At 36.0% G+C, this 14,535-nt stretch overlaps 1 pseudogene; it reads right to left on the bottom strand.

Moving 5' to 3' along the window:
- Positions 1-12,177: 12,177 nt before the first annotated feature.
- LOC141502295 (large ribosomal subunit protein eL22-like) lies at positions 12,178-12,739 on the bottom strand (annotated as a pseudogene).
- Between the last annotated feature and the right edge of the window lie 1,796 nt (positions 12,740-14,535).

Below are 14,535 nucleotides of genomic sequence, written 5' to 3'. Positions count from 1 at the left end.
CATTTGACCCAGAAATACCACTACTGGGTCTATATCCTGAAGAGATGATGAAAAAGAGTAAAAGCATCACTTGTACAAAAAAATATTTATAGCAGCCCTGTTTGTGGTGGCCAAGAATTGGAAATCAAGTAAATGTCCTTCAATTGGGGAATGGCTTAGCAAACTGTGATGTATGTATGTCATGGAACACTACTGTTCTATTAGAAACCAGGAGGGATGGGATTTCAGGGAAGCCTGGAGGGATTTGCATGAACTGATGCTGAGTGAGATGAGCAGAACCAGAAAAACACTGTACACCCTAACAGCAACATGGGAGTGATGATCAACCTTGAAGGACTCATTTCTTCCATCAGTGCAACAATCGGGAACAATTTTGGGTTGTCTGCAAAGGAGAGTGCCATCTGTATCCAGATAAAGCGCCGTGGAGTTTGAACAAAGTTCAAGGACTATTGCCTTTTCTTTAGGAAAAAAAAAAAAAAAACAGATCTCTTATTGTATGATCTTGTTACCTCTTACACTTCTTGTCTTTTCCTTAAGGATATGATTTCTCTCTCATCACACTCAATTTGGATCAATGTACAACATGGAAACAAAGTAAAGATTGACAGATTGCTTTCTGTGGGGGGTGGGGTGGGGGGAGGGAAGTAAGATTGGGGGGGAAATTGTTAAACTCAAATAATATCTTTAATAAAAATAAATTAAAAAAAGAAAAATGAAAAAAATAAGTAAATTATTTTTCCTAGCTCTGTAAAATTAGTTTGATTGCTATGGCATTGAATAAGTAGATTAATTTAGGTAGAATTGTCATTTTTATGATATTAACTCTGCCTGCCCATGAGTGCCCAATATTTTTCCAGTTGTTTAGATATCAGTTTATTTTTGTGAAAAGTATTTAGTAATTATATATGTATATATTTATGTCTATATAGAGAGAGAATATATGTATGTATATATATATATATATGTATATATATGGAGAGAGAAAGAGAGGGAGAGAAAGAGAGGGAGAGAGAGAGAGAGAGAGAGAGAGAGAACCTGAGATTTTTTTAAATTTTTATTTATTTAAGACAGTGGGGTTAAGTGACTTGCTTACACAGCTAGGCAATTATTAAGTATCTGAGGCTGGATTCTGAGGCTGGATTTGAACTCAGGTACTCCTGACTCCAGGGCCAGTACTCTATCCACTGTGCCACCTAACTGCCGCCTGAGTTTGTTTTCATTGGTAGACACCCAAATATTTTATGTTTTCTACAGTTGTTTTGAATGAATTTTTCTTTCTATCTCTTGCTGCTGGGCTTTGTTGGTAATGTATAGAAATGCTGATGATTTATGTGGGTTTATTTTATTTCCTGCAACTTTGCTAAAAATGTCCATTGATTCAAGTAATTAAGAGTCTCTAATTATATATCATATCATGTACAAAGAGTGAGAGTTTGGTTTCCTCATTAACTATTCCAGTTTTTTAAATTTGTTTTTCTTCTATTGCTAAAGTTAATTCTTCTTTTTTTATTTTTGCAAGACAGTAGGGTAAAGTGACTTGCCCAGAGTCACACAGCTAAATAAGTATTAAGTATCTGAGGGCACATTTGAACTCAGGTCCTCTTGACTCTAGAGCCAGTACTCTATCTCTGCATCACCTAGCTGCTCTTAAAGTTAATCCTTCTAATAAATATTGAATAATAGTGTTGATAATGGACATTCTTGTTTCACCCCTGATTTTATTGGGATGGCTTGTATATGTTCATCATTGTACATGATACTTGCTGATGGTTTTAGATATATCACTTTAAGTAATATTCTATTTATTCCTATGCTCTCTGGTGGGATTTTTTTGCTTTTTTTGCAAGGCAAATGGGGTTAAGTGGCTTGCCCAAGGCCGCACAGCTAGGTAATTATTAAGTGTCTGAGACTCGATTTGAACCCAGGTACTCCTGACTCCAAGGCCGGTGCTTTATCCACTACTCTATCCATTTCGTGTGTGTGTGTTGTGTGTGTGTGTGTGTGTGTGTGTGTGTGTGTGTGTGTGTGTGTTTCAGTTTGTATACAGATACCATTAGCTCTGTCTTTGAGATGGATTGCATTCTTTATCATAAGTTCATTAAAAAATTGCTTCGATATTTTTTCCCACAGTTGCTATTGCTAGCTATGTTTCCCTCTACCCTATTTCTCCTCACCACCATTCTGTTCTCTCTCTCCTTTCACTCTGTCCCTCCTCAGAAGTGTGTTGTATTTGACTAACCTCTCCCATGATCATCCCTCTTTTCTATCACCTACACCCCTCCCTCCTTTCTCCCTGTCCTCTTTCTCCCAGCCTGTTCCTCTCCTTTTTTCCTCTAGGGTAAGATAGATTTCTATACCAAACTAAGTATGTATTTATGTCTTCTCTGATCCACTTTCTTTTTTTAATAACTCTGTTTTTTATTTAAATTTCATTTTTTTCAATTAAGCAAAGATAATTTTCAATATCTATTTTGGGTGAGATGTTAGGTACCACAATTTTCTTTCTCTCTTCCTTCCCTCTGCCCTCCCCATAAGAGTAATCTTTTTTTTTCTTTTATTAAACATTTTATTTGAGTTTTCCAATTCCCCCCCCCGATCTTACTTCCCTCCCCCCACCCCCACCCCCTACAGAAAGCAATCTGTCAGTCTTTACTTTGTTTCCATGTTGTACATTGATCCAAATTGAGTGTGATGAGAGAGAAATCATATCCTTAAGGAAGAAACAAAAAGTATAAGAGATAAGATCTGATCAACTTTTTTTTTGCAAGGCAAATAGGGTTAAGTGGCTTGCCCAAGGCCACACAGCTAGGTCATTATTAAGTGTCTGAGACCGGATTTGAACCCAGGTACTCCTGACTCCAAGGCCGGTGCTCTATCCACTACGCCACCTAGCTGCCCCATCTGATCCACTTTCGATGAGAATGAGGGTCACTTGTTCCCCCTTGCCTTCCCCTCTTCCACTCTATTGTAAAAACGTTTTTCTTTCTTCTTTCATGTAAAATACTTTAACCCATAATACAAAATCCCCTTTCCCCCTTTCTCCCAGTACATTCCCTTTTAATCCATTAAAGCCATCTTTATGGGGCAGCTAGGTGGCGTAGTGGATAGAGCACCGGCCTTGGAGTCAGGAATACCTGGGTTCAAATCCGGTCTCAGACACTTAATAATGACCTAGCTGTGTGGCCTTGGGCAAGCCACTTAACCCCATTTGCCTTGCAAAAAAAAAAAAACTAAAAAAAAGCCATCTTTATATTATACCTTCAAATTCAGCTCCCACTTGTGACTTGTGTGTGTGTGTGTGTGTGTGTGTGTGTGTGTGTGTGTGTGTACTCCTTCTACTAACTACTCTATTAAATGAGAAGGTTCATATGAGTATTATCATTACTATCTTCCCATGTAGGAATACATGCAGTTCAAAATCATGAAATCTCTCATAATTTGCCCTTTGCTTTCACCCTCTCTATGCTTCACCTGAGTCCTATACTTGAAGATCAAACTTTCTGTCATCCCAGCAGGAAAGTTTGAAATTCCCCTATTTTGTTGAATGTCCAACTTTTCCCCTGAAAGAGGGTGTTCGGTGTTGCTGGTTAGTTGGCTCTTGGTTGTAATCCAAGGGCTTTTGCCTTCTGGAATTGATACTTGAAGTTCTATAAGCACTTTATGTAGATGCTGCTAAATACAGTGTAATCCTAACTGACTTCATGATATTTGAATTGTTTATTTCTGGCTGCTTGCAATATTTCTCTCCTTGACTTGGAAGTTCTGGAATTTGGCTATAATAATCCTGGGAGTTTTTATTTTGGGATAACTTTCAGGAGGTGATGTGAATTCCCTCAATTTCTATCTTACCCTCTGCTTCTAGTATATCAGGGCAATTTTCCTGGAGAATTTCTTGACAAAAGAAGTACAGTTCCGGGCAAGATGACAGAGAGAAGCCAGGCACAGTTCTAAAGTCTCCTGATCTCTTCCCCAACTATCACATGAAACAAACCTATTAAAAGAAATCTCATTAAACTAGGAGGTACAAAAACCTATGGTAATAGAGAGGAAGAAGGGAGCAGAGGATAAACACCTGAATCTTCTTCTCATCAGACTTGGCCTAAAGTCAACCTACACATCCTCAGTTAACTTATAAAACATCTAACCTTTCAAGTATTAAAAGGGGAAAAGGGGAGGGGGGATGGAGAAAGGGAAGGGGAGTGTGGGAAATAAGGGGAAATAACAAAAGGAAGGGAAGGGAAAAGGGAAAAAGGGAAAGGGGAAAGAAAAGGGAGGGTGTGATATAGGAGGGCAAACACACTGAAGGGGGTGGTATTCAGAAACAAAATACTGGGGAATATGGATAAAAGGGGGAAAGGGGGAAAATACAAACAGAGGGAAGATAGCACATATGGTAATAAAGAATTAGTAATCATAGCCTTGAATGTGAATGGGATGAACTCTCCCTTAAAACGTAAGCAAATAGCAGAGTGGATGAAAAACCAGAATCCTACAATATGCTGCTTACAAGAAACTAATTTGAAGTAGAGAGATACATATAGAGTAAAGGTAAAAGGCTGGAGCAAAATATATTTTGCTTCAGCTGAAGTAAAAAAAGCAGGGGTAGCAATCCTTATCTCAGACAAAACAGCATCAAAAATAGACAGCGTTAAAAGAGATAAGGAAGGAAACTTTATCCTCCTAAAAGGTACCATAGACAATAAAGTCATTTCAATATTGAATATATATACACCCAGTGGGACAGCATCCAAATTCTTAGAGGAGAAGCTGAAAGAATTACAGGAAGACATAGACAGCAAAACTCTACTAGTGGGAGACCTCAACCTCCCACTATCAGATCTAGATAAAGCGAAACATAAAACAAACAAGAAAGAAATTAGGGAGGTAAATAGATTGTTAGAAAAATTAGATATGGTAGACTTATGGAGGAAACTGAATGGGGATAGAAAGGAATATACCTTTTTCTCTGCAGTACATGGAACTTATACAAAAATTGACCATGTACTAGGACATAAAAACCTAATGATCAACTGCAGAAAGGCAGAAATAGTGAATACATCTTTCTCAGATCACAATGCAATAAAAGTCATATGCAATACTGGGCCAAGGAGATATAGACCCAGAACCAATTGGAAACTGAATAACCTCATTTTAAAAAATGAGTGGACCAAAAAAACAAATCATAGAAAGAATTAACCATTTTATCCTAGATAATGATAATAATGAAACAACATACCAAAACCTATGGGATTCATTCAAAGCAACTCTCAGGGGATATATTATAACTCTAAATGCTTATATGAATAAATTGGAGAAAGAGGAAATCAATGAACTAAACATGCAACTAAAAAAATTAGAGAAACAACAAATCAAAAAATCCCAATCAAATACCAAATTAGAAATTCTAAAAATTAAAGGAGTAATTAATAAAATCAAAAGCAAAAAAAAACTATTGAATTAATAAATAAAGCCAAAAGTTGGTATTATGAAAAAACCAATAAAATTGATAAACCTCTGGTCAATTTGATTAAAAAAAGAAAGAAGAAAACCAAATTGCTAGTATTATAAATGAAAAAGGTGAACTCACCACCAATGAGGAGAAAATTAAAGTAATAATTTGAAATTATTTTGCCCAAGTCTATGCCAATAAATTTGATAATCTAAGTGAAATGGATGAATATTTGCAAAAATATAAGTTGCCCAGGTTAAATGAAGAAGAGATTAAATACCTAAACAACCCTGTCTCAGAAAAAAGAAATTCAATAAGCCATTATTGAACTCCCTAAAAAAAAATCTCCAGGGCCTGATGGATTCACAAGTGAATTTTACCAAGCATTTAAGAAACAATTGGTTCCAATCCTATATAAACTCTTTGGAAAAATAGGGAAAGATGGAACTCTGCCTAACTCTTTCAATGAAACCAATATGGTGCTGTTACCTAAACCAGGAAGAGTTAAAACAGAGAAAGAAAAGTATAGACCTATTTCCCGGATGAATATAGATGCAAAAATCCTAAATAAAATCTTAGCAAAACGACTACAACAAGTCATCACTAGGATAATACATCATGATCAAGTAGGATTTATTCCAGGAATGCAGGGTTGGTTCAATATTAGGAAAACTGTTAATATACTCAATTATATCAACAACAAAGTTATCAGAAATCATATGATCATATCAATAGATGCTGAAAAAGCTTTTGACAAAATCCAGCATCCATTCCTATTAAAAACACTAGAGAGTGTAGGAATAAATGGACTGTTCCTTAAAATAATTAGCAGTATCTATCTGAAACCATCAACAATCATTATATTCAATGGGGAGAGGCTAGAGGCATTCCCAGTAAGATCAGGGGTGAAACAAGGGTGCCCATTATCACCACTACTATTCAATATTGTATTAGAAATGATAGCATCAGCAATTAGAGAAGAAAAGGAAATTGAAGGAATTCGAATTGGGAAGGAAGAGACAAAACTCACTCTTCGCAGATGACATGATGGTATACCTAGGGAATCCTAAAAAATCATCTAAAAAACTACTGGAAACAATTAGCAATTTTAACAAAGTTCCAGGTTATAAAATAAACCCTCATAAATCCTCAACTTTTCTATATATGTCTAGCTAAAAACAGCAGAAAGAGCTAGAAAGAGAAGTCCCATTCAAAGTAACCTCAGACAATATAAAATACCTGGGAGTCTATTTGCCAAGACAGACTCAGAATCTTTTTGAAAACAATTATAAAACACTTCTCACACAAATTAAATCAGATTTAAATAACTGGGCAAATATCAACTGCTCATGGATAGGGAGAGCTAATATAATAAAAATGACAATTCTACCAAAACTAAACTATCTGTTTAGCGCCCTACCAATCAAAATTCCAAAAAAATTACTTTAATGAGTTAGAAAAAATTGTAAGTAAATTCATATGGAGAAATAAAAAGTCAAGAATTGCCAGGAGCATAATGAAAAAAAGTGCAAAAGCAGGTGGCTTAGCACTACCCGATTTAAAATTATATTATAAAGCATCAGTCATCAAAACTATTTGGTATTGGCTAAGAAATAGAGTGGTGGACCAGTGGAATAGACTAGGTGTAAAAGCAGGAGAGGATTATAGTAATCTGCTGTTTGATAAACCCAAAGAGTCCAGCCATTGGGATAAAAAATCCCTCTTTGATAAAAACTGCTGGGATAATTGAAAGTTAGTATCGAAGAAACTTAGATTAGACCAACAGCTCACACCCTGTACCAAGATAAGATCCAAATGGTTACAGGACTTAGACATAAAAACAATACTATAAGCAAATTTTAAGATCAAGGACTAGTCTACCTGTCAGATCTATGGAAAGGAGAACAGTTTATGACTAAGGAAGAGTTGGAGAACATCACGAAAAACCAATTAGATGATTTCGATTACGTTAAATTAAAAAGCTTTTGCAAAGATAAAACCAATGTAATCAATATCAAAAGAAATGTAGTAAATTGGGAAACAATCTTTACAACTGATGATTCTGACAAAGGATTCATTTATTAAAATATACAGAGAACTGAGTCATATTTTTAAAACAAAAAGCCATTCCCCAATTGACAAATTGTCAAAGGATATGCAAAGGCAATTTACAGATGAGGAGATCAAAGCAATCCATAGCCATATGAAAAAATGCTCTAAATCATTAATTATTAGAGAAATTCAAATTAAAGCTTCTCTGAGGTACCCCCTCACACCTCTCAGATTGACCAGTATGACCAGGAAGGATAATGATCATTGTTGGAAGGGTTGTGGGAAATCTGGGACACTATTACACTGTTGGTGGAGCTGTGAACTCATCCAACCCTTCTGGAGAGCTATTTGGAACTATGCCCAAAGGGCAACAAAAATGTGCATACCCTTTGACCCAGCCATACCACTACTGGGTCTATACCCTGAAGAGATGAGGAAAGAGGGTAAAAACATTAATTGTACAAAAATATTTATAGCAGCCCTGTTTGTGGCGGCCAAGAATGGGAAATCAAGTAAATGTCCTTCAGTTGGGGAATGGCTTAACAAACTGTGGTGTATGTATGTCATGGAACACTATTGTTCTATTAGAAACCAGGAGGGACGGGAATTCAGGGAACCCTGGAGGGATTTGCATGAACTGATGCTGAGTGAGATGAGCAGAACCAAAAAAACACTGTATACCCTAACAGCAACATGGGAGTGATGTTCAGACTTGAAGGACTTGCTCATTCCATCAGTGCAACATTTGGGAACAATTTTGGGCTGTCTGCAAAGTAAAGTACCATCTGTATCCAGATAAGGAGCTGTGGAGTTTGAACAAAGTACAAGGACTATTCCCTTTAATTTAGAAAAATCCAGATATCTTATTGTCTGATTGTGTTAACTTGAGAATTCTGTTCTCTTTAAGGATATGATTTCTCTCTCATCACACCTAATTTGGATCAAAGTACAACATGGAAACAAAGTCAAGACTCACATAGTGCTATCTGTGGGGTGGGGGTGGGGGGACAGAAGCAAGATTGTGGGATAATTGTAAAACTCAAATAATATCTTTAATAAAAATAAATTTAAAAAAATTAAAAAATAAAAAAAGAATAAGGTAGTACAGGCTCTTTTCCTGGTCATGACTTTCAAATAGCCCTGTAATTTTTAAATTATCTCTCCTAGAGAGATAAAAAAATAAGTCATTGTTTTTCCAATAAGATATTTCACATTTTCTTCTAGTTTTATTGTTTCTTGATTTCTCACAAAGTCATCAGCTTCCCTTTCCTCCTTTCTACATTCGAAGGAGTTTTTTTTTTTTTTTTTAAGGAGTTATTTTCTTCAGAGATCTTTGATCTCCTTTTCCATCTAGTCAGTTCTGCTTTTTAAGGCATTCTTCTCCTCATTGACCTTGTGGACTGCTTTTTCCTTTTGACCTAAATTGTTTTTTATTCAGTATTTTTTTTTTTGTATCTCTTCCACCAAGATGCTGAGTAGGCTTTTCTTGATTTTCCTGCATTGCTCTCATTTCTCTTCCTTAATATTCCTCTACCTCCCTTATTTGATGTTCAAACTCTTTTTTTTGGACTCTTACACAGCCTGAGTCCATTCCAGTTTTTCTTGGAGGCCTTGGATATAGAAGCTTTGACATTACCATCTTCTAAGTATGTATTTTGATCCTCCATTTACTAAAGTAATTGTCTATGGTGAGATTCTTTTTCTTCTATTGGTTGCTCATTTCCCCATCCTATGACTTGATTTTAACTCTTTGTTAGGTTGAGGCTCTGCTTCCAGGATGGAAGATGCACTTTCCTAAACTTTTGAGGGATTTTGTTTTTAGGGACACCCCCCCCTCCCATGCCTCAGGGATCTCAGTTTCTTTAAGGTGTTATGAGAGGTTCTGACTGCTCTCCTAGTCCATTCTCTGGTCTGTGGATAACCACAAGTGCTCCTCTCTGCCCTGGAACTTGAGAAGGGTCCCTGCTCAGCTAAGGCAGTAAAGCTCTTTCTTGTGACTGGGACCCCAGATTATAACCTGGATCTGAGTATGGGCAAAGCAGCAGACTCCTGTGTCATGGATAGATAACAAAGAGACCTCTGCATTCTGCCCCTTACTATCTGTGGGTTGAGCATTATGGAAGCAGTTGCCAGGTGGCTTGCTGCTCAGTGGTTCTGCAGGCCTGCTTCTGGTTTCCAGGGCTGGGGCTGTGCTGAGGCCTGCTCTGGATTGGGTGCTACACTCAATGTGGTGCAGTAGAGTTTTCCTGCTGACCTTCCTGGTTGTCCTTGGAAATTGATGGACTGAGAGGTCTGGAAACTGCCTCCATGGCCACAGACTCATGTGTCCAGGGTCCCAGGCACCCCATGGACTGTTCATGGATCACTGGAGCTAGTTTACTCCTGTGACAGGCACAGCCCAGGCTATTCTGTGACCCTTTCTATCCCCATGTAACAGACCTTTCTAAAGGATCTTCCAAGTAGTCTTGACTGGAAAATTGTTTAAATCAGGCTTTCTTTGGGTTCTACTGCTCTAGAATTTGATTAGAATCATAATATAAATGTACCTGACGTGGTCTAGGGGAGAGCTTCTCGAATTTCCTGCCTTCACTCTGCCATCTTGGCTCCACCCTCCCTGCCTCCACTCTCTAGTGTTTTTAATAGGAATGGTGTATTTTGTCAAAAGTTTTTTCAGCATATAATGAGATAATTGTATGATTTCTGTTAGTTTTGTTATTGATATGGTTGATTATGCTAATAGTGTTCCTAATATTGAATGAGACTTGTATTCCTGCTATAAATTCTGTGTATACATAGTATATCATCCTAGTGATAACTTGCTGTAATTTCTTTGCTAATATTTTATTTAAAAATTTTACATCAACATTTATTATGGAAAGTGATCTATAATTTTGTTTCTCAATGTTAGCTCTTCTTAGTTTAGGTATCAGCACCATATTTGTGTCATAAAAGGAATTTGGTAGGAATCCCCTTTTCTATTTTTCCAAATAGATTTTGTAGTATTGAAATAAGCTCTTTAAATGTGTGGTAGAATTCACCTGTGAATCAATCAGGCCCTAGATATTTTTTCTTAAGGAGTTCATTGATGACTTGTTCAATTTATTTTTCTGAAATGGGGTTGTTTAAGTATTATATTTCCTCTTTCACTACCTCTTTATCCATTCAATTAGATTGTCTGATCTATTGGCATAGTGATGGGCAAAATAGCTCTGAATTATTGCTTTAATTTCCTCTTCCTTGATGGTGAGAATATATCCTTTTAATTTTTGATACTGGTAATTTATTTTTATTCTTTCTTTTAAAAAAATCAAATAAATGAAAGCTTTATCTATTTTGTTGTTTTTTTTAATAAAACCAGCTCTTAGTTTTATTTACTAATCATACAGTTTTCTTACTTTCAATTTTATTAATCTCTTCATTGATTTTCAGAATTTCTAATTTGGTATTTAATTTGGGAATTTTAATTTCTCCTTTTCCAGCTTTTTTAGTTGCAGGTCCAAGTCATTGATCATTTTATCTGTACTTTATTCATGTGAGTATTTACGGGATTTAAAATTTCCCCTAGTGACTGCTTTGATGCATTGCATATGTTTTGATATGCTATCTCATTATTGCCATTCTCTTCGATGAAATTATTGTTTATTTCCATGATTTGATGTTTGACCCACTCATTCTTTAAAATTACATTATTTAGTTTTCCAATTAATTTAGTCTATCTTTTCATGACCCTTTATAACATTTAATTTTTATTGCCTCATGATCTGAGAAAGATGCATTTAATATTTCTGCCATTCTGCATTTGATTCTGAGACTTTTATGTCTTAATACATGGTCGTTTATTGTATAAATTCCACATACCATTGAGAAAAATAGGTTTATTCCTTGCTATTGCCATTCAGTTTTCTCCAGAGATCTAACATATTAAATTTTTCTAAGATTCTATGGTTAGATTCATCTAATTCTGAGACAGGGATGTTGAGGTCCCCTACTTGTATTATTTTGCTGTCTAAATCTTCTTGTAATTCACTAAACTTCTCTAAGAATTTGGATGCTATACTACTTGGTGCATATATAGTTAGTATTGCCTATTACTTAATTTTCTATGGGACCTTTTAAACAAGGTCTCAAGTCCTTCCATATCTCTTTTAATTAGGTATATTTTTGCTTTTATTTTATTTGAGATCAGGATTGCTACCCCTGATTTTTTACTTCAGATGAAGTATAATATGATCTGCTCCAACCTTTTACTTTTAATCTGTGTGTATTTCTCTGCTACAAATGTGTTTCTTATAAGCAACATAATGTTTTTTTAATCCACTCTGCAGTCCATTTCTGTTTTATGGGAGAGTTTATCCCATTCACATTCACAGTTATGATTATTAACTTTTCTCTCCATTCTATTTTCTCCTATGTATCTTTTTTCCTTCCTTTTACCTTATCCCTCTCACCAACATTTTGCTTTTGCTCACTAGCTCCCTCAATCTGTGCTTCTTTTGAGGAGCCTCCTCATTTTTATTTCCCCTTTCTCCTCCTAAGTTTGCCTTCCCTTTTATCAATCCTTTCTTCCTGTTTCTTCTCCCCTTCCCTTCCTACTTACGTGTAGGGTAAGATAAATTTCTTTTTGGTTCAAGTTTTATTCAAGATCATATAAAAAACGTATACAGACCCAAAAGTGTTTAATCTTCCTCTTCTTCCTCATCTTCATCCTGGTTGATCTGGAAGTACCATAATTCATAACTTTCCTTGCTATTGTCCACCACCCAGAGTCAATCAAACAAATTGTTCTTTAAGTATTTCTTTGTCAGGTACTTCAAATACCTTTTAGAAAAGGGCAGCTCAGGGGAGGCTAGGTGACACAGTGGATAGAGCACTCGCCCTGGAATCAGGAGTACCTGAGTTCAAATCTGACCTCAGACACTTAATTACTTAGCTGTGTGGCCTTGGGCAAGCCACTTAACCCCATTGTCTTGCAAAAAAAAAAAACAACTAATACTAAAAAAAAAGGAAAGGGAACCTCTGATGTAACAGTTATCTTACTCTTGCTTCTCTCAATGGTTACAACTCTGCCACTGAGGTTGCCAACCTTTCCATTCACTTTGATTCATTCTTGTAAAAACTGCTTAAAATTAGCTGCATTCATAATCTCATCTTCCACAGGATGGGTACAATCAAGGTGAGCTTGAGAACTTGTTTCTTTTTTTTGCCACCTTTCATTGTATATTTCTTCATGGGAGCCATGGCAATCGAACAGGTAGAAAGGGACCTCCAAGCAGTGTTGTAAAATAAATTTCTAAACCAAATTGGGCATATATGTTATTTCCTTTTTGAGTCAGATCTGTAAGACTCAATCAATGCTCAAACCCTTCCTTCTTTATTATTACTTCAATAGATCTTTTGTGCCTTTTCATGTGATGTGATTTACCCTCTTCTGCCTCCCCTTTGTTCTCCCAGTACAATCCTTTTTTCATGCCTTAATGGTTTTTATATCATCATATCATATTCAACTTATGAACACGTACTCTAAGCATACTTCTTCCAACTGTCCTCAGTGAAATATGATTCTCTAGAGCTACAACTGTTATCTTCCCATGTAGGAATGTAAACAATTTAATCTTTTTAGCTAAGATTTTTATTTCTTTTCATTTACCTTTTTAATGTATCTCTTGAGTCTTATATTTGAAGATCAAATTTACTAGTTCTGATCTTTTTATCAAGAAAATTTGAGGGGTGGCTAGGTGGCGCAGTGGACAGAGTACTGGCCTTGGAGTCAGGAGTACCTGAGTTCAAATCCAGCCTCAGACACCTACTAATTACCTAGCTGTGTGGCCTTGGGCAAGCCACTTAACCCCATTTGCCTTGCAAAAAACCTAAAAAAAGAAAAAAAAGAAAATTTGAAAGTTTCCTATTTCATTGAATGACTATGTTTTCCACTGAAATATGCTGAATTTTGCAGGGTAGTTGATTCTTGCTTGTAAATCCTAGCTCCTTTCCCTTTCAGAATGCCATATTCCAGGTCCACTGATCCTGACTTTTATTCATTGGCATTTGAATTATTTATTTTTGGCTGCTTGCCAAATTGATAATTCTGAAACTTGGCTATAATATTGCTAGGAGCTTTTATTTTATGATCTCTTTCAGGAAGTGACCAGGGAAGTCTTTGAAGGACTATTTTATTCTCTTGTTCTAAGATATTAGGGAAGTTTTCCTTGATAATTTCCTGAAAGATATTGTTCAGGCTCATTGTTTGATCATGGCTTTCAGGTAGAAGAACAATTCATAAATTATTTCTCTTGGATCTATTTTTCAGGTTGATTGTCTTTCCTATGAGGTACTTTATCTTTTTTCTATTTTTACCATCTTTTGATTTTTCTTTATGGATTTTTGATGTATTATATAGTTATTAATTTCCACTTGTTCAATGCTAATTTTTAAGAATTTTTTCTTTAATTAGCTTTTCTATCTTCTTTTGCATTCGACCAATTGTGTTTTTGAAGTTGTTTTTCTTTTCCATTTTCCATTCTACTTTTAAAGGTATTTTTTCAAGTCAATTTTTGTGCTTCCTTTTCCAGTTTTTCATACTACTGAATGACTCTCATTTCTTTTCCCAATTTTTCTTCTGCCTCTAGTATTTTTTAAGTCTTTTTTGAACTCTTCCAAGAAAGATTATTTTGACTTTAAACCCATTTATTATCCCCTTTGAAGCTTCACACATAGGCATTTTGCCATTGCTTTCCTCTTCTGAGATGACATTTTGATCTTCCCTGTCACCATAATAATTTTCTATGTTTAGGGGTCTTACTGATATTTTACTCATTTTTAAAGTTGAGTTCTGCTTCTGGGACATAGGCCCAGTCTCAAACTTTTGTCTGCTGGGGGCCAGGAGCCTTGTCACTGGTTTTTAGGGTAGCCTGACCCAGGTCTACCTGTTGCACTGATGTTCCAAGGCTTGTAGTATGCCTTCTGTGCTGGTACTGGGGCCCTTACTGCTGGTCTGCTGTTCCACAGCTCTACTGAGCTAAGAGCTAGGGACCTCA

The sequence above is a fragment of the Macrotis lagotis genome, chromosome X (assembly GCF_037893015.1).
Source record: "Macrotis lagotis isolate mMagLag1 chromosome X, bilby.v1.9.chrom.fasta, whole genome shotgun sequence".
Lineage (NCBI taxonomy): Eukaryota > Metazoa > Chordata > Mammalia > Peramelemorphia > Peramelidae > Macrotis > Macrotis lagotis.
This window is presented reverse-complemented; position numbering and strand designations above follow the sequence as displayed.